At 43.8% G+C, this 20,249-nt stretch overlaps 1 pseudogene; it reads left to right on the top strand.

Moving 5' to 3' along the window:
- Window positions 1–992: 992 nt before the first annotated feature.
- LOC137888158 (retinoic acid receptor alpha-B-like) overlaps window positions 993–20,249 on the top strand; it is a 236,078-nt pseudogene continuing 216,821 nt past the window's right edge.

A 20,249-nucleotide genomic window follows, 5' to 3' on the forward strand; every position in this document is an offset into this window, starting at 1 on the left:
TCACACACTGAGGACCACCGCTGGTTAGACTTCACCTCCAGTCTGCCTGAGCACAAACTAGTCCCATTCACCAGCCTGACAGAGTCTGGAGGGATGATAGAAGATGAAAGAGAGAGAGATAAAAGACACCAGACACTAAATAACATTCTGACTTATTTTTCTTAGAAGATCTGTGACCCAGAATATAAATGTGTTGATAAAATGATCCCTAACATCTAAAAGAGATGGGGGCTGGACTCTCTCCTTAACCTTTTAAGTCCTAAGCCTATTTGTAGGCCTCTCCCTGAAAATTGCATTTTCAGGGAGAGGCCTACAAATAGGAAAATCTCCCTGAAAATTGCATTTTCAGGGAGAGTGTAAAGAGAGTGTATTTTGTCTAAATATAAGGTGTATTTTAAAGGCAGCAGTCGACGAGTCAGTCTAGGTCAATTTGTCATGTGCAGAAAGATATTTACCATAAATCATGAAAGAGAGGGGTGCCTCAGTTTTTTATCAACTTACTTTAACATTCAGTGAGTATCGAAGCACCTAGGATTACATATTGTTAAATGAAAGAAAATCACGTAAAGGTTATCACCTTGACTTGAACGCATGAATGATAATATTATAGAATGAGAAAAATTTGTCTTTGCTCGATTAAAGACAAAGTCAAGTGTAATAAGTTTCGTTCACTATTCTGGGAACCCAACTTACAAGTCCGTAGTCGTGGATCTGTATGGGCTCAATAAAGGTGTGTTTTACAGAGCAAATATTAATTAAATAAATAAAGGTGTGACCTCGTACAGGTAGTGCCTGAACTCAATTACACATCAGAAGGTTTCACCTGACAGGTTTGTCAATCAATGTAAAATAGTTGTCAACTGATCACAGTTCATGACGTTAGACGGCATGAGTCACAGTCTTTGACAGGCAAAGCCATCAAGTTTGGAGGCCTCTGTTGGTGCCTTGAGGAACGAATCGACAAACAATTAATAGTTTGTAGAATTTGGGCCATGTTTGGCATCATAAGGAACGTAAACAGCAGCGACACAAACTCCCACCGTCCAGTGGTGCGAAACGACAGGAAGAAGAGGAAGGAGGAGAAGCGGCAGGGGGTGACGGAGATCTACGTCCTGTCGGCGGACACGGAGCAGATGATTGAAGGGGTCCGCCGGGCCCACCAGGGCACCTTTCCCTCCCTCTGTCAGCTGGGAAAATACACCACGGTACACACAGCAACACCAACACACATACTTTAATAAAGAAATGCAGAAAGATCGTCCTGAAGTTACAGCGAGGAACTTTTAACCGGTTATGAAACAGTCTCAATGTAATACTGATTTAGATAAAGATAAGAGATAAAGATAAAGAGGTTTTTATTGTCATTGTAGTGTGTGGTGGAAAAAAATCCTATACCCGCTTTGCGTGAGTCTTTTCATGCTGAAATACATAATACCAAAAACCAGGTTGTCTTTTAAGTATTTATTCTCTGCGCAGAGAAGGTTCAATCATCACAACAGAATGCGTACAATCTCAGTGAGGAAGAAGAACCAAGAAAAAAGTGAACAAGCTTTCTTTATACAGAATGAGCAACGGTGGGGGCCGATGGCCAACGTTACAGACATTTCAGTCTCAGACTTTTGGTGTCAGACTGATAGGAACAACAAGTGAAAACAAACGGCCAGCAACCAAAACAAGCAGCCCAAAGGTCTTGGCATGGAACATTCTCATACAACACAGTTAGTTATCTATGTGAACAGATAGTTCAGGTAATATTGTATTACCTGTGCTTGGGAGAATCCTTCTTCTGCACAACAGAGACACGGTGAAGTTCAACAAAGTCCAGAGCAAAATTACTTCTGCATGAATACAATATACTGAGTAGAAATATATACTACGTAAAAAATTACCATTAAAATCCTCCCCTTGATCATTACATAAGATCACTACAATAGTATATATTCCCTGCTAAAAGTGAGAACATAAGTCAATAATATTTCATAAGGATTTTAGTTAAGGTCATCATTAACCCCTAGCATAGGAAAGTGTTGGTGGGCTGTTTTTGTGTAGTGAAAACACCAAGCCTGTGGAGGAAACAATCTTTATCATAGTTTGGAAAAGTGTCTAATTGTGCAGTCGTTAGAACAGAGTGCTCATGGGAATACAGGAGGAGTTGATGGGACACTGATTTGTTGATGGTTCGCACTAAAGGAGAGTCTAACAAAAGGATTGACACGTACCATCATCTGGATATTTCACTAGTTAGTTTGGTTAACATTGGCAGGCGAGACTAGAGAACTTTACTGACACGCGGACAGAATAATTAAGGTGTTGAAACAGATTTCGTTGTAGCCTGTCGTCCATCAGGGGCATATCAAAACATCAACACATAATACTCAAAGTTGTTTGCATATGCACATCATTAATCAATAAAGTTAAGGCATTAGCTGTTTGTTTTTTTTCAAATTGTAGGCAAATCTATGTTGTAGCAAGCTAGGGAATGTTAACATGAACATGGGAAGATAAGTCTCCTGAGATGAGGTGAAACACAGACACTGGACCTCTGTTGAACTGTATCATAAGACAACATATCAGTGAGTTTCATAACAAACAATAATCAAACAACTTAAACGATTTGTAAGAAATTCTATCATATTATCATAATACATATTCAGAATCAAGTGTCAGTTTAATCGATTACTTTATCAGGTAAACTAAACAAAAGCACTAGCTGTTTTGTGAGATCATATTTCTCAGATAACAAGCTGGAATAATACACATAAGTATTACACAGAAATGTCACTATTAAAGTACTACTCATCTAAGGGAGGAAAACAGTCAGGCATTGAAAACAAGTCACATGTTGCAGGATTGGCCTTTTTTTCCCCCCTTCTTTTCTAACAGCATGTCTAGGGCCAATTTAAATCAATTTAGTGTATTCATATCACATGTTATTTGCCGTTTAGTTAAATTACAAATCGTTTCTTTAATCTGATGGTTGCTGGTTTTTGTTCTATGTTATTTGGTTGCCATGGTTTCTCATGCATCAATTATTAGGAAACACAATTATTATTGCACAAAAGTACAGAAAACACATTGAACCTCATAGGCCACACCCCCCCGACCGTGGAATGGGTGCCATGGTGCTGGAGATCTGCCTTCCATCGCCGTTACTTAGGTGCTCGATGAGTTGTTATCAAACAATAAATTTTCTACAAAATACAAAAAAACTGTGCACTCTTTTGTGTACCATGCTGAATTAATAAAATAACATACCATATTTCTTTGCTTTATTTCCACTGACCGTTACTTTAAGTCTAGTCTTAAAATCCTGAAATCCACAGATGAATGATGCTACTTATTCTATTCTGATAAATCCCTGCTATGATACATCATAACGTATTGTATTGTAATTCTTAAAATAATACATTACATTACATTACATTACAGTCATTTAGCAGACGCTTTTATCCAAAGCGACTTACAATAAGTGCATTCAACATTGGTAATCAAAAGAACTACGAGTCACCAGAAGTCATAAGTACATTTCCTTTTCCAAACAAGCATCTAAGAGCATGAAGCAGAGCATAACTCAGAGCCAAAGTACAGTGCAGAAACAAGAAAAACAGTTAGTGCTATAAGTAGTACGAATACAATAAGTGCAACAAGCTAGTATGAAAACAATAAGCGCTAAGTGGAAGGCTCAGGGTAGCACTTCCTGAAGAGGTGGGTTTTCAGCCTGCGCCGAAAGATGGGCAGCGACTCCGCTGTCCTGACGTCAGTGGGAAGTTCATTACACCACTGTGGGGCCAGGACAGAAAACAGCCGTGACCGGGTCGATCGGCCGCCAGGACCTCTGAGCGACGGGGCGACCAATCGCCCCGAGGCAGCAGAGCGAAGTGGTCGGGCGGGGGTGTAAGGCTTGACCATGGCCTGGAGATAGGAAGGAGCTGTTCCTTTCACTGCCCTGTAGGCTAGCACCAGAGTCTTAAACTGGATGCGAGCTCTTACAGGTAGCCAGTGTAGAGAACGGAGAAAGGAAGTTGTGTGGGAGAACTTGGGGCGATTGAACACCAGGCGAGCTGCAGCTTTCTGGACAAGCTCCAGAGGTCTGATGGCCGACGCCGGGGCTCCGGCAAGTAGAGAGTTGCAGTAGTCCAGGCGGGAGATGACAAGAGCCTGGATGAGAACCTGCGCCGTCTCGTCAGTCAGGAAGGGACGAATCCTCCTGATGTTGTAGAGCAGGAATCTGCAGGAGCGTGTAACGGATGAAATGTTTGCTGAGAATGACAGTTGGTCATCCAGGGTCACACCCAGGTTCCTCGCAGTCCGAGTTGGCGTCACCACGGTATCATCAATGGTGATGGACAGGTCCCGGTGCGGGCAACCCTTCCCCGGGAGGAACAGTAGCTCAGTTTTGTCTAGGTTGAGCTTGAGGTGGTGTGTCGTCATCCACTTCGAGATGTCAGCCAAACACGCAGCAATGCGCGTCTCCACTTGGGTGTCACCGGGGGGAAATGACAAGACCAGCTGGGTGTCATCGGCATAACAATGGTAGGAGAAGTCATGCGAGCGAATAACAGAACCCAGAGATGTTGTGTAGAGCGAGAAGAGAAGGGGGCCCAGGACTGACCCTTGCGAAACCCCCGTAGTCAGCATGCGTGGTTCCGACACGGCCCCCCTCCAGGTCACCTGGTAGGATCGACCCGTCAGGTAGGATGCAAACAGGGAGAGTGCAGAGCCTGAGACGCCCATCCCCTCGAGGGATGAGAGGAGGATTTGATGGTTCACAGTGTCAAACGCCGCAGACAAGTCCAGGAGAATCAGGACAGAGGAGAGAGAGTTAGCTCTCGCGGCGTGAAGCGACTCTGTCACCGCAAGGAGGGCCGTCTCTGTCGAGTGACCCACTTTGAACCCGGACTGGTGGGGGTCCAAAAGGCTGTTTTGGTGGAGATAGGAAGACAGTTGATTAAAGACAGCACGTTCAAGTGTTTTGGATAGAAAGGGTAGAAGAGAAACCGGTCTGAAGTTCTTGACATCAGAGGGGTCAAGTGATGGTTTCTTCAGAAGGGGTGTGACTCTGGCGGTCTTGAAGGCCGTGGGAAAGCATCCTGAAACAAGAGATGTGTTGATGAGGTGGGTGAGGAAAGGAAGGAGTTCAGTCGCAATAGACTGAAGAAGAGGGGAAGGGATCGGGTCAAGGGAGCACGTGGTGGGGCGGTTAGATGTAACAAGGTTGAGGACCTCGTTAGGGGAGAGAGGAGCCAGAAAGGGTAAGATGGGGCGTGGAGATGGGAGGGAGAGCTGTGGGGGCAGGATTGGACAGGGAGAGAGGGGCTGAGAGAAGCAGGATCTGATATCGTTTACCTTCTTGTCAAAGAAGTTGGCAAAATCATCAGGGAGAAGGGAGGAAGTAGGAGGAGGGGGTGGGGGTTGGAGGAGTGAAGTGAAAGTTTCAAAGAGTTTTTTAGGATTGGAAGCAGAGGTTAGGATTTTAGAGCGGAAGAACGCAGCTTTAGCAGTAGATAGAGAGGAGGAAAAAGTGGAAAGAAGAGCTTGGAAGTTAAGAAGGTCCTCCGGGAGTTTGCCTTTTCTCCATTTACGCTCAGCCTCTCTTAGGCTCCGTCTATCAGTACGCACTGAGTCCGACAGCCACGGGGCAGGTGGAGTTGGGCGTGCAGGCCTGGAGGTGAAGGGACAGAGTTTGTCCAAAGAAGAAGTAAGGGTGGAGAGGAGAAGATCAGTAGCAGTATCAGGGGATAGGAGAGAGAAGGATTCAGGGTCAGGGAGAGCAGAGGTGACAGAAGAGGAAAGATCAGCAGGGGAGAGGGAGCGGAGATGACTCCGGGTAGAAACCATGTGGGTAGGTGGAGGAAGTGATGGAGCAGAGGATAGGGAGAGGGAGTAGGACATGAAATAGTGGTCAGAGAGCTGGAGGGGAGTGACAGAGAGGTTAGCAGTAGAACAGTGCCTAGTGAAGATAAGATCCAGCTGGTTGCCGGCCTTGTGGGTAGGAGGAGAAGAAGAGTGGTAAAGGTCAAAGGAGGAGAGGAATGAAAGAAGAGGTTCAAGCTTGTCGGTCTGGATGTTGAAGTCACCGAGCAGGATGAGCGCCGAGCCATCGTCATGGAGGTGCGAGACTAATGTGTCGAGCTCCTCCAGGAACTCACCAAGAGGCCATGGTGGGCGATACACAACAGCAATGGTGAGCTTGACTGGATAAGTGACAGTAACAGCATGAAATTCGAAAGAGGACGGGGAGAACTGAGGAACAGAGACAAGAGAGTATTTCCATTTTGGGGAAATTAGCAGGCCAGTACCACCACCCCGCCTCCCAGCTCTGGGAGTGTGAGAGAAAGAGTACACATCTGACAGAGCTGCGGGTGTGGTGGTGTTTTCTGGTGTGATCCAGGTCTCAGTTAGAGCAAGAAAGTTAAGGGAGAGCAAGGAAGCATAACCCGAGATGAACTCAGCTTTCGGCACTGCCGACTGGCAGTTCCAAAGCCCCCCCGCCACCACTTGCTCGCCCCGAGCTGAGAGATAACTTAATAAAATACAAATATGTATCGCTGCAGTTCTTTTACATTCCTTAATGCCAGTTAACAACTAATTTGAATGCAGTGATATTTATATTATTTAATGTAGAGGCTCAGCTCATCATGTCATCATGTTATCTTGAGAGTTTAGATAGATAGATACTTTATTCATCCTGCAAGGGGAAATGTGTTTGTTACAGCAGCAGAAAATATACTAAAGCAATTAAAAGTAACAGAGTAAAAAATAAAAGTATAAAGTATAAAAATGCACAATATATACAATAAAAATAGCAGAGTAAAAATATAAAATATATAAAAAAAACACGCACAGTAGTGTATACAATGAAATAGAATGGTATCATTAACTAAGCTAAAATAAACAGTAGTGCAAAGATTTAGATTTAGTATTAGAGGTGTGACGACCCTCCTCCTAGCATGCACTGGGTGCCCGTTGTGTTTCCTGTGTTGCAGGTGGTGATTGGAGGCTCGTCAGCCAGATGAGCAGCACCTGTGCTGGTGTGGCACGGGCCTTACAAAGAGCCTGTTCAGTTGGCAGCAACAGGGGGGGGGGAAAGGAGGATCGCTGTTGACGGGCTCATGACTGGTGTTGCTGTTGTGGCGTACCTGCTGGGAAATATTGAGGCTGCCAGTGGGCGGCCAGTTTTTGGTTGTTTTACCGGGCCTGCGGGTTTAAGTGCGTAAATACCCACCACGAGTAGCAACCTGAAGACTAGGGGGGAGATTAGTTAGTCTCTGGTTAGGCAGTTGGAGGGATGGAATTACGGTGAAGCTTGGCTGTGTATGGGCAGTTTGATTGCTGGCTGCGGAGTAGCCTAAAAGGATTTCCTTTGGTACTTTTTGTTTTGTGCACGCAAAAAAAAACCCCACTATGTCTTCTGTTGAGGAGTTTTTGAGAGCTCCATCAGAGGAGTTTTTGGATCATTGTTCGCGAGAGCAGTTGGTAAAAATTGCTGAGCATTTTAAGATGGATGTGGGGGATAAGCGCTTGAAGGAGAACATGAAAAACGTCTTGAAAGAGAATCTGTTTGACGTGGGTGTTCTCCAGGTTAAACTATATGCTGGTGGGTCCGATGCGGACACGTTGGGTGCATCGGTTTCTAGTGAAGGCCGGGTGAGTAACGTTCCAGAGTTAACGTGTTGCAAGTCGAAATTAAAAGACTTTAACTGGAGGAGCGCAGGTTGAGCTTGAGTGATGTTTGTGGTGTGAGGCAGGTCGCTGCTGGTTCTGCTGGGCCATCACGTGCTTTTGATGACGCCGTGAGTTTGAGGTTGGTTCCTCCATTTTGTGAACAAGACCCGGATACTTTTTTTTCGCTTTTTGAGCGGGTAGCTGAGAGTAGAGGTTGGTCGGATGTTGACCGCACGTTACTCTTACAATGCATTCTCACAGGTAAGGCGCAGCAAGCTTATTCCTCTCTCAGTGTGGCTGATAGTAAGATGTATGTGTCTGTCAAGGCTGCCGTCCTAAGAGCCTATGAGTTGGTGCCTGAGGCATATCGCCAGAGGTTTAGGACTTGGGAGAGGTCTGGAAGACAGACACACATGGAGTTTGCCAGGGAGTTAACAACTCACTTCAGCCGTTGGTGTACTTGGGGGGTTCATTCTTATGATGCTTTGTGTGATCTGATAGTTCTGGAGCAGTTTAAAGATTCTGTGCCCAGTCACATTGCTACGTATATAAGTGAACGTTAAGTGAAGACAGCGGCAGAAGCAGCCATGTCGGATGAGTATGTGTTGACGCATCGTGGTGACCGTGAGTCCAGGCCTCGGGATGATAGTCTGTACAGGGGGAGTGGCGGTAATTTTCGACCAGCTGGAAAACGATGGGAGGAGGGAGCTGGCCCTCGGCAGGGTAAACTGGAAAAGGGCACACGTAGTCAGCCGCATGTTGAGGCCAGTGTTTTATATCATTACTGTAAGGGCAGGGGTCATTGGAAGGCTGAGTGCCCGAATAAAACAAGTTCCAACAGTGGGTTCAGTAGTGCGCATGTCAGGCCTGTCGCACTGACTGCTCCTGTCCAGAAGGTCAGTCATGTTACTACTCCCTGTGTTCTTCCTTCATGTGAGCAGGGTGAACTGGGAGTGGATGGCGGCTTGGAGCAGTCGGCTTTCGCAGCTTTTGTGTCTACTGGACATGTCACTGCCGCGGAGTGATGTTAAGGTACCGGTAAAGATACTGAGGGATACAGGGGCTTTTAATTTCTTCATTGTGAGTTCCGTGCTGTTTTTTTCCCAGGGTACTAACACGGGGGAGTACATACTAATGCGGGGAATGGCTTTAAATGTACTGCCTGTGCCATTGCATGGGTTGGAGCTCCACTGTGGGTTGGTTCAGGGCGAGGTAACCATGGGGGTATGCCCTGCATTACCAATCAGAGGTGTGGATATCATCCTGGGAAACGACCTGGCTGGTAACCGGGTGTGGGCTGATGGTCCGCCACCTCCTATAGTAACATCTTTTCCCTCCGTTACGGAAATACTTGATGAGAGTGCTCACTGTTTCCCTGATGTGTTTACAGCTTGCGCAGTTACACGGGCTATGTGCCGTGGGGAGGCGGAATCTGAGGGTGAGCAGACTATCACAGACGATAGTGGGACCTTCTCTGTTGAGACACCCGACTCTCTTTTGTCGGTTTCCCGCAGCGCGTTGACGGCAGAACAACGGGCTGATCCTGCGCTTGGTGGGCTGTTCGACCAAGTGATCTCGGGGGTCGATGGGAAGAGTGCGGCAAAAGGTTATCTGCTGGTAGATGGTTTGTTGGTGAGGAAATGGGTGCCACATGGGGAGAACTTTGTGGGTAATCCTGTTTTTCAGGTTGTGGTCCCATGCAAATTCCGGGAAGAGGTGCTGAGGATGTTGCACAATCAGTCGGGGCATTTGGGAGTTCGAAAGACGTACGACTATGTTCTCAGGTATTTTTTTTTTGGCCTTGTGTGAAGAGGGATGTGTCCAGTTATATTACAACATTTCATACATGTGAAATGACAGGTAAACCAAACCAGACCATCAAGCTGGCTCCAATTCCAGTGATCACTCAGCCATTTGAGCATCTTATCATTGATTGTGTCGGTCCGTTACCGCGTTCAAAGTCTGGAAGCAACTATTTGTTTACAGTAATGTGTCAAAGCACAAGATATCCGGCTGCCTATCCGTTGCGTACCATTACTGCTAAGTCTGTGGTTAAAGCGCTGACGCAGTTTATTTCCATCTTTGGAATTCCCAAAGTCGTTCAAAGTGATCAAGGTTCCAATTTTTCTTCGCATTTGTTTGCTCAAGTTTTGAAACGGCTCCGGGTGAAACATAATAAAGCTTCTGCATACCATGCTCAGAGCCAAGGGGCATTGGAGAAATTTCATCAAACTCTCAAGTCTCTGTTGCGGGGCTATTGCGTTGAGCTAAATCAGGACTGGGAGGAGGGGCTTCCCTGGTTACTGTTTGCTGCCAGAGAGGTTGTGCAGGAGAGCACTGGGTTTAGTCCGAATGATCTTGTGTTTTTGGGCATACGGTGCGTGGACCGCTGACTTTACTGCATGATCCAGTTGCACAGCCTGAACCCCCTCACAATTTGATTGATTATGTTAATAGCTTCCGTCATCGTTTGTACGTGGCTGGGGAGAAGGCTAAGGAGAGTTTAGCCTTGGCCCAAACAAAAATGAAGCAGCTCTATGACCGGAGAGCTGAGGTCCACCAGTTCAGTCCTGGTGATCAGGTTCTTGCCTTATTGCCACTTGTAGGTTCGCCTTTTCAGGCAAAATTTCATGGTCCTTTTGTAGTTTTGCGTCAGGTTTCTGAGCAAAATGATTTGTTGTCGACACCCCAGCGTAGAAGGAAAACTCAAATTTGCCATGTAAATCTGATAAAGTTCTATTACATTCGTGGGTCACCGCCTTCTGCCTCGGGAGAGTGTGCAACAGCAGGTTGTTAAACCTGTGTTAATGGCAGGAACTGTGGGAAGACAGTTGCAGGTTAATTTGACGGTACCTGAGGATGATGGGGTGGTCTCACCTGATGAGTCTGTTGCGAGGCCGGTTAAAGAACTCTGAAACGCTGGGTAACTTGGAGTCTTTGCTTGAGCATTTGGCAAGGGAGCAGTTCGCGGAAATGTCTGCTCTTATTAATGACTATCTCTGTTTGTTTAGTGACGTGCCAACTCGTACACATTTGATAGAGCATGACATTGACGTGGGTGGCGCATAGCCAATTCGCCAGAGTTTTTACAGGGTGTCAAAAATGAAACGCAAAGTAATGGAAAAAGAAGTGCACTATATGCTCGACAATAATATTGCCGAACCTTCTGCATCTCCCTGTTTGCTTGTGGATAAAGCAGATAAAAAGCCCTCGATTTTGTACAGACTATCGTAAAGTAAATGGGGTAACTAAACCAGACGCTTATCCACTGCCGTGCATGGAGGATTGTGTGGATCAGGTGGGCTCAGCTCACTTTGTCAGTAAATTTGATTTACTCAAAGGATATTGGCAGGTGCCACTGTCTCAACGAGCTAGAGAGGTGTCTGCCTTTATAACTCCTTTTGGGCTTTTTTCTTCAGTGATGAGTTTTGGGTTGCGAAATGCACCGGCAACCTTTCAGCGACTAATGAATATGGTTGTGTCTGGACTGGATGGCTGTGCCGTGTACCTTGATGTTGTGATCTACAGTAATACCTGGGAAGAGCATGTCTACCGCATCAGGAGGCTGTTTGATCGGCTGCATGACGCAAACCTGACTATCAACTTGGCGAAGTGTGAATTTGCAAAGGCAACCGTCCCCTATCTTGGGAAGATAGTGGGCCAAGGGCAGGTGCGAAAGGTGAGTGCAATTGAGCAGTATCCAGTGCCCACCACCAAGAAAGAGCTGATGCGATTCTTGGGTCTGGTGAGTTACTATCGCAGTTTCTGTTGTAATTTCTCAACTGTGGTAGCTTCATTGACGGATCTGTTGAAAACTAGAGCGAAGTACGTTTGGTCAGATTCATGTCAACAAGCCTTTGAAAATGTTAAAACTGTCCTGTGCTCACCTCCCGTCCTTGCAGCACCTTGCATGGATCGTCCGTTCGAGTTGCAGGTGGATGCAAGTGATGTAGGTGCTGTGCTGTTTCAGTATGACGGAAATGACGTGGAACGCCCTGTGAGTTTTTTTCTCTCTAAGAAATTTAACTCTTACCAGTTAAATTATTCAGTCATAGAGAGAGACTCTTGCCCTTGTGTGGGCACTGCAACATTTCAAAGTCTGTGGACTCTGGGGTTCCTCTGGTGGTCTATACAGACCATAACCCTATAACTTTTCTCCATTCTTTGTGTTGCCCGAACTGCCGTTTGATGCGATGGTTTCTGTTCCTGCAATCTTACTGTTTGGACATTCGCCACATTAAAGGCTCAAAAAATATTGTGGCTGATGCACCTTTATCTTGAAATGTTAACTCTTTTCTGTATCATTCATGAATTTCAGTTTTCCTTTCCCCTGCCACTCTAATCTCCTTCCTGCTGGCTTGCAGGAAGGAGATTTGTGGGGTTTTGTTCAGAATCAGTGAGTTCTGCATAGGTTTTGTGGGTTACTTTGTGGGAACCCTGTTGTTATGGGGGGGGGGGGGGGGGGGGGGGGTGTGACGACCCTCCTCCTAGCATGCACTGGGTGCCCTGTTGTGTTTCCTGTGTTGCAGGTGGTGATTGGAGGCTTGTCAGCCAGATGAGCAGCACCTGTGCTGGTGTGGCACGGGCAAGAGCCTGTTCAGTTGGCAGCAACGGGGGGGAAAAGGAGGATCGCTGTTGACGGGCTCACGACTGGTGTTGCTGTTGTGGCGTACCTGCTGGGAAATATTGTCTTACCTGTGCTTAGAAGACAAAATAAATAGTTTATTTTTTGGCCGCTAGCTTGTTGTCTCCCCGTTTTTGTTTCAGTTTATGAGCCAGGCTGTGACAGAGGTGTAAAATGTTCTAAAACGTTTGTACTCATTGTATTTAAATGGTGTTTTTATTTGCTTTGATGATACATCAAGATTTTGATGACCAGTGGAAGAAAGGGATTATAACCTGCTTGGGACAGTTACAAAGTAAAAGTATAAGATTCAATATTATTCAATCTATCACTGTTGGAAGACTGGGATTTTGATAGTCTTTAGACAAAGGTTGTGGTTTTAAACAATGTTGCTAAATATTTAATTCTGTACAAAATGTGGACAGCACATATACTTAAAACTACATATTTCCCCCGTACCAAGTTATCTCTGCTGTGAGCTAATTTAGCGTACTACTGGAAAAGAGCATGTGGCAATTGTCTGCAATAATTGAATATCATAAGTGAGGGATATTTCTGTAGGCACTCCTAGCATAAGTGTTGTGAACCAAAAAGAGTAACCTGATAATAAAAAAACACTTGCTTAGTCGTAGCATCAGCTGCAGCATTTCCTGTTGAAATGGGATCAGAAGCATTAGTGTGAACATCACATTTCATAACACAGACAGTTTTAGGGAATACATTCTTTACTTGTCATCTGAATATAAGAAGTTTTCCTAGCAACTATGACAAATGCATTTATTATTTGTCTTTACTTAAGCATGAATTTGCATTTATTGCCCTATCAGAAACATGGTTTACTGAGGACTCTAGATACATCTTTAAAGTAACAAAATACAGTTCAGTTCACCATGCAAGAGAGGATGGATCTGGAGGTGGAGTATCTGTTTATTCATGGCGACTATGAATTCAAAGGTTTGTCTTTACTCTAGTTACTTTGTCCTCTTATTCATAAAGCAACATGAGTTCCTTAAAATTCAATGACTTTGATTGACAACATCTTAACCAATTCTTTGGGTGAAGGAACAAAATCTGGAGTCTTGTATTCAGACTTGTTAGATCATTTTCCCATTTTTCAGTACTCTGTATTCAAGATTAATAGAGCTAAACATAGTAAGAAAATAATGGATAATATATCGTTCCACAGTAATGTTAGGCACATCTAATGTATTAATCTAATCTAATGTGTGAAACGGCAGAAAGGAACCATGAGCTCCCCATGTTCCTGAGTCTAAACTGATGTCATGTAAACGTCTCTTTTGTCCACGTACTGTGTGAACGGTGTGTCAAGTTTAGGTAGTCCAAGTGTCAGAGCTGACAGTAAAGCGCTCTTTATGTCATTAAAGGCAGCAGTCGAGGAGTCAGTCCAGGTCAGTTTGTTCTGCGCAGAAAGATGTTCACCATGAATCATGGGAGAGAGGAATGCCTCTCTTTCAGAGTAGTTTAGGATCCACTGATCTAATATGACGTCATTCATATAAAGCTCATCATTTGTTTCTTAGTTGTGTTTTAGGCACATTTTGAATTGCCTGTATTCTCTTGGGAGAGAGGGTTTTGCCCTCTGCTGTGATCACATGTCCCAGATATGAAACTTTATCCAGAGCAAATTTCAATTAGACGGATAGCCTTGTGACCATTTGCAGCCAAAATTTAAGTAGGATAACTGTAATTGTAAATTACTCTAATCTGCATGCTTCTTCTGTGGGGCTGCAAATCATGATGTCATCAACATATTGTAACAAGGCAAAACCATTTGGTAATTATAAATTAGCCAGATTGTCTCTCAAGACACTGTTTAACACCAGGGCATTCTGGATATCCCTGAGGACACCGGGTCCCTTTAAATTAGAAGCTACCCAAAATTGACTTTGTGCACAGGTACAGAAATAAAAATATTTAAAAAAAAAACATTGGCCAAGTCGAAGACGGAAAAACTGTGTCTGGAGGGATGAGGGACATAATGGTGTGGATTTTAGGTGCTCACGGTGCACCAAAGCATTAACTGCTTGTAAATCTTTGACAAATCGTCACTCAGTCGGTTCCCCCAGGTCCGAATTTTCTTTACTGGAACGATTGGTGTGCGCACCACCAGAGAATCATCACAAATCAGATTTTGGGTGAACCACCAAGGGTGTCACACCCCTCACCAGTCCTACGTCATATTTGTGCACAGACCATAGAGAGGAAGGCACCTCAGCCATGTTTACAGATGGAATATATCAAACCATGTGTGTGTGTGCGTGTGTGTGTGTGTGTGTGTGTTTTTAATCAGACATAAGTTGAGTTACTCTTTTACTGTTAACATTGATGTACATCATATTCTATTCTGTAGACATCACCCTTATTACTGAAGTGAGTTGAGTCTTACTGTGCAGCCAGTCAGACATGTCCTTCCATCTCCAACAATGGGCCTCGTGCATACACTGTAAGAACTCTTTCAGTGGTATTGTCCATATGACTTAATTTTTAAAAGTATAGTTATTCCAATAAATCAATTTCTTTTTCTTTTTTTGTTTTTTGAGTTATCCATAAGTAAAAAGTGTGAATATTTTCGTAACTTACTATTTTATGTGATAAAATTAATTTTATTGGACTTGCACCATAATTGATTTTACAAAACTCAGTTTAAACGTTAATATTAGACGTAAAAGTCACGACCCGCCCACCTGCAGCAACGTAAGAACAAGCCCGGGCCTCTCGTCTCCAAGAGTGAAGACACGGTTTTTCGCGGAGTCTAAGGAAAAAACTTTACCGAACTCATGTAAGTAACAATTTATATTGTTAAAAGTCAGATTTTACCAGAATTGAAATTTATAAATTTGCAATTTGAAAAAAGCATGGCTCTGTTTCCTACATTATGTTTGCTACTTTTGCAGTCGCCAGCCGCTATTTCGAATGTGCTCTTACCTCCAACAGCTCATTAACTTCAACCAAACACTGTTTATACCTGTGTGCGGTTTATAATTAGCGTTGTCTGTGTGTTAGTTTAATATTTTTTCTACAAAAACATTATGGGCACTTCGACGTCGTGTTTGGCAGTGTAGGCACACATGAAGGTACTGGCAGGCGAAGGATAATCGTTTGGTGGAGCTGAATGTGGTTGAGGCCATGGTCACACACACTCAAATCATCAGCAGCCACAGAAACATTCACTGGTCCCTCGCCTGCCGTTGGTGGCTGCGGCTGTCACATACATAACAGTGGCGAATATTCACGTATATCCCCATCTTGGCTTCGGATGGATTGAACCGATGGGTCGGCACTTGATATAGCAGAGGTATAGCTTTAGCAGACGAATGTTAGTGAGAAGACAAGTTTCCCTACGTTTCTATGTATAATTCATGTCTGTAGCATGACATTTGTGGCCACAGGAGTCTTTTCTTTACTGACCTTTTCTGTGCTGCTTCACCCTAGCAGTGACGTCATCCACTCTAGCAGGCGCAATACACACCTATGTTAAACGCAGATTTGGAGTGAAAACCTGCTCAGCTTTAAACTGCGATAGTTTAATAACGGTAAAAGATTTAAAAAAAAAAAAAAGTTGAATAAAAGTTTAATAGTACACGATCTCGTGTACAATTTGTAGTTTGAATGAAGTCTGTAGTATAAAGTATGAAGTAGTAGTGTTAGGATAAGGTTGTAGAAGGTTTGTAGATATTTTTGTAGGCCAACCCGGAAGTTAGCATTACCCTGGCTCCTTTGGACAAAAAGTCAGTTGGGTTTTTACATGATGTTTTGGATATTGCCTTTTAATAATAAGCTGTGTGTGTCACATAAATCATTCTTTTATGTCATATTCAGCAGGATAATCTTCACAAATTAGTATATTAGGGGGTAAAAAACTGATCTTAAGGGCTCTCATCATCTCATCATTGTATCCAAGAGGTTAGAGATAAACCATAACTTGTCTTTTTTTTTCTCTCCAATGACAGATGGGATGGCCCTGTAAATTGTGCAGCACTGTTGTACCAACCAAGAGTGATGTTTTAAAGCATTACAGACTGCACCATGGGACCTTTGGACACAGCCATGCCTTGCCTTGTATTCATTTAGGTTGCCCATGTTCTTTTAAATGCTGGAGTTCCCTCCGCTCTCATCTGTCAAGACACCATCCGGAAGTCAAATTCCTCAACTCACCTGAAGTAAGTCCTTCATTCACCTGCCTTCTGTGTAAAAAAACTGGATTTCCTAATGAAAAGGATTTTTTTGAACACATACGTCATCATCTCAAGAATAATGAGACTGTGAAATGTGTCTTTGAAGGTTGCGATCACCAAACTAATGTGTATGGGACTTTTGCAACACACAAACACAGGAAGCATACTCCACATACATCACAAGATTTCAAACCAGGGATTATCTCTGAGTTACCAGAGGAAGCACTTGATATTGAAGCCTCTGAAGAGGATGGTGACCACAGTGGTGCTAATTATGAAGGCAGGAGCACTAATGCACACTATGAAGAGGAGGATGGAAGCAATGTTGTTGTAGAGTATATAGCGTCCCTCTTGTTGAAATTAGAGAGTGTTCATAATGTTTCAGTTCGGTGCATTGATGAATTGGTTGATGAGCTTCACTTTATAGCAAGTTCTGCCCCCATTTCTTTACTTAAAAGTGTTATTGTTTCACATTTTAAGAAAAATAACCAAACCATTGATGACACTTTTGTTACATCTTTGGTGGAAGAATTGTGCAAATCCAATCCCCTAAGTGCAGCACTCAGTAGTGTTGGTCCTCTGTCCTCCTCGTTCAAGAGACAGCAATATTATAAAGAAACATTTGAAGTTGTTGAGCCTGTTGAGTACGTCGTTGAACCAAACGAGAAGAGAAGCTTCCAATATATCCCAATTCTTCAATCTTTGATTCAGATTTTGGATAAAGAAAACCTTAGAGAAAAAGTTCTGAGTAAAAAACAGAACAAGTCATCTACTAAATACGAATCCTATCGAGATGGTACAATCTATAAAGATAATTCTTTTTATTCTGAAGAACTAAGAATTACACTTGTACTGTACGTTGATGATTTTGAAATTTGCAATCCGCTCGGAACATCAAGAAAGAAGCACAAGATTACAGCTGTATACTGGGTGTTTGGCAACATTCCACACTCATCGCGATCCACTCTCAGCTCTGTATACTTGGCCCTTTTATGTAAAGCAGTTGACATCAAAAGATTTGGCTATGATGAAGTGCTTGCCCCCTTGTTAAAAGACATTGCTGTCTTGGAGCGTGATGGCATCTACATTTCCTCTGTTGGACAAAATGTCAAAGGAAGTGTATTTTGTGTAGCTGCGGACAATCTTGGGGCACACTCAATTTGTGGACTAGTGGAACATTTTTCTGGACCATTCATTTGCAGATTTTGTCTTGGACAACGATCAGAATTTCAAATAAAGGAGGTGAGGTCTGGTGCATTTCCTGCTCGCAACCAAGAAGCACATGCCGCTTATGTATTGACTGTCAAAGAAAACCCTGCTTTGACACACTGTTTTGTTGTAAAAAAGGCTTGCCCATTGACTGAAAATACTTCCACTGTGTCACTGGCTACCCACCTGACATATTACACGACATTTTTGAAGGGATTGTTCACTTGGAACTGGGTCTGTTCTTCAGTGTTTTAATTTCTAAGAAATATTTCACATTTAGTGAACTTAACAGTGCTATCTCACAGTTTCCATATAAATGAGCTGACAAAACTAACTGTCCTCAGCCAGTGCCTGCAACCTTCTCCTCACGAAAAAGGATTGGAGGAAACGCGCATGAAAATTGGGCCCTCATACGACTGTTGCCATTCATTATTGGACACAGAATACCTTTGAATGATCCAGCCTGGCTTCTGCTCATGTCTTTAAAAGACCTTATTGAGCTTGCTGTTGCTCCAGTCCATAATGAGGAAAGCATTGCATATCTTGACTCAAAAATTTCTGAACACCGACACAGATTCCAGGAAGTATTCCCTAATGAAGGGTTAATCCCGAAGCACCACTTTTTAGAACACTATCCTGAATTGATAAAAGCTTTTGGACCTCTGATTGCTTTCTGGACGATGCGGTTCGAAGCGAAACATAGCCAGTTCAAAAGGATTGTAAGACATACCGGCAACTTTAAGAACATAGTCAAGTCCCTGGCTACGAAGCACCAGCTTATGATAAGCCACCACCTGCATTCCACAACAGTTTTGCCTGCTCTCAGTGTTGTAAGAGTAACAACAGTTCCAGTGGATGTCCTGCATGTAGATATTCAGGAGTCAATTAGGCATCTATCTCCTTCTCAGTCTCAACTTCAGCTGGCTGACACAGTCACCTATCAGGGAACGAGGTACTCAAAAGGAATGATTGTGGCCTATGGTTCTACTGCAGGTCTTCCTGATTTTGCAGAGATTGTTCAAATTGCACTTGTTGAGGAAGGAGTGCATTTTATTGTGAGAACACAGAAAGCCTGGTATGATGAACACTATCGTGGATATTATCTGGAGAAGACAAACCAGATAACTCTTGTTGAGCAACAAAGCCTAAGTGATGTTTGTCCTCTGTCAGTCTATATTGTTGCAGGAAAGCAAATGGTGACATTGAAGCGCCACATCTGTCTCCAGTGTTGAGGATCATTGTATTATATCTCTCTATCTTCTGTCTTCCTAGAAATGGAGCAAACCGTGAGATTCCGGGTCCTCATTGATCATGAAGTCAAGAAACTAACTCTCAGCAGTGGAATACCTTCAACTGTGGACGAGTTGGTTGCAGCTGTCAAAGAAAGTTTTTCCATCGCCACAGATATAAGTCTTCAATACAAAGATGAAGAATTTGATGACTTCTTCACCCTGACCTCTACAAATGAACTGAAAGATAAAGACACACTTAAAGTTGTGTATGTACCCCTACACTTAACGCTGACACTTGTTCCCCAGGAAAGCACCCCTGATGCTTCTGATGTCAGCTCTTTATGTGAATCTGTGAGTCTCTCTTGGGACTCACTAGATACTGTGATTCTGAGTCCCTCCCCCTCTGAAAGGCAGAGCCCATGGCCTGCTGTGTTTCCCATTCCAACTTTCTCACACAACACCGAACTGGCTTTGAGACAAGGAAATGAGATTTATTTAAGAGATGGCACCCCAATGACATCACCATGTGTCAAATCAGACATCCTGGAGCGCCTGGCTGAGGCCATGTTTTCCTACACAGCTTACCCAAATGATGCCCAGAGATCTGCGGTGGCACAGGCACTAGTGGAGAAGCATCCCTGCTTGAAGGAGCCGGGATCTTTTAATGGAACTTACGGGTGGCAGCAAAGCCTAAAGTACAAATGTGGAAACTACCGGACAAAACGGAAAGCACTAGGAAGTCCTGAACTCCTGGTAAACTCACTGACTCACAAGTCAGAGGATGAGCGAAGAGCTGCTAAAAATGTCAAGAAACCAAAGAGGGCAGAAGTGAATTACCTGCCCTCACATCCACATAGTGAAACAGATGACACCCTTGAAAATCTGAGACTTAACCTCATTGCAGCCTGTCAGAAAAAGGACTGTGTCAAGAGCATAAATGATATGATGGCCAGAACATACAGTTGGAGAAGACAGGAAGTGGTTGCCAAGTCTCCTGGGGTGGCAGAATTTAAGGAAAGATGGCCTGCCCTCTTTGAACCATTCCAGGTAAATGATTTATCATTCTATTTTTCCTGACCAAGTTTCCAGTGTGACTCGGACATAAAATACTAGACTCACTTTTTGCCTGAAAACATATACTAAAGCCCTTAATATCTTAAGTAACAGTCAAACATTTGCTGTCTTACAGATTAATGAAGAGTTCTGAAGGTGCACTGCTGTTCCACTGGAATCAAAAGTTATGTCCCAGCTGGACAGGTACACTCCAAAGCTCCTGGAGCTCTTCAGTGCAAAAGGAGGAGGGACTGGTCAGCGCATCAAGAA

The sequence above is a fragment of the Cebidichthys violaceus genome, unplaced genomic scaffold (assembly GCF_023349555.1).
Source record: "Cebidichthys violaceus isolate CVI_PGR_0920_01 unplaced genomic scaffold, fCebVio1.0.p SCAF_52, whole genome shotgun sequence".
In the NCBI taxonomy this organism is placed as follows: domain Eukaryota; kingdom Metazoa; phylum Chordata; class Actinopteri; order Perciformes; family Stichaeidae; genus Cebidichthys; species Cebidichthys violaceus.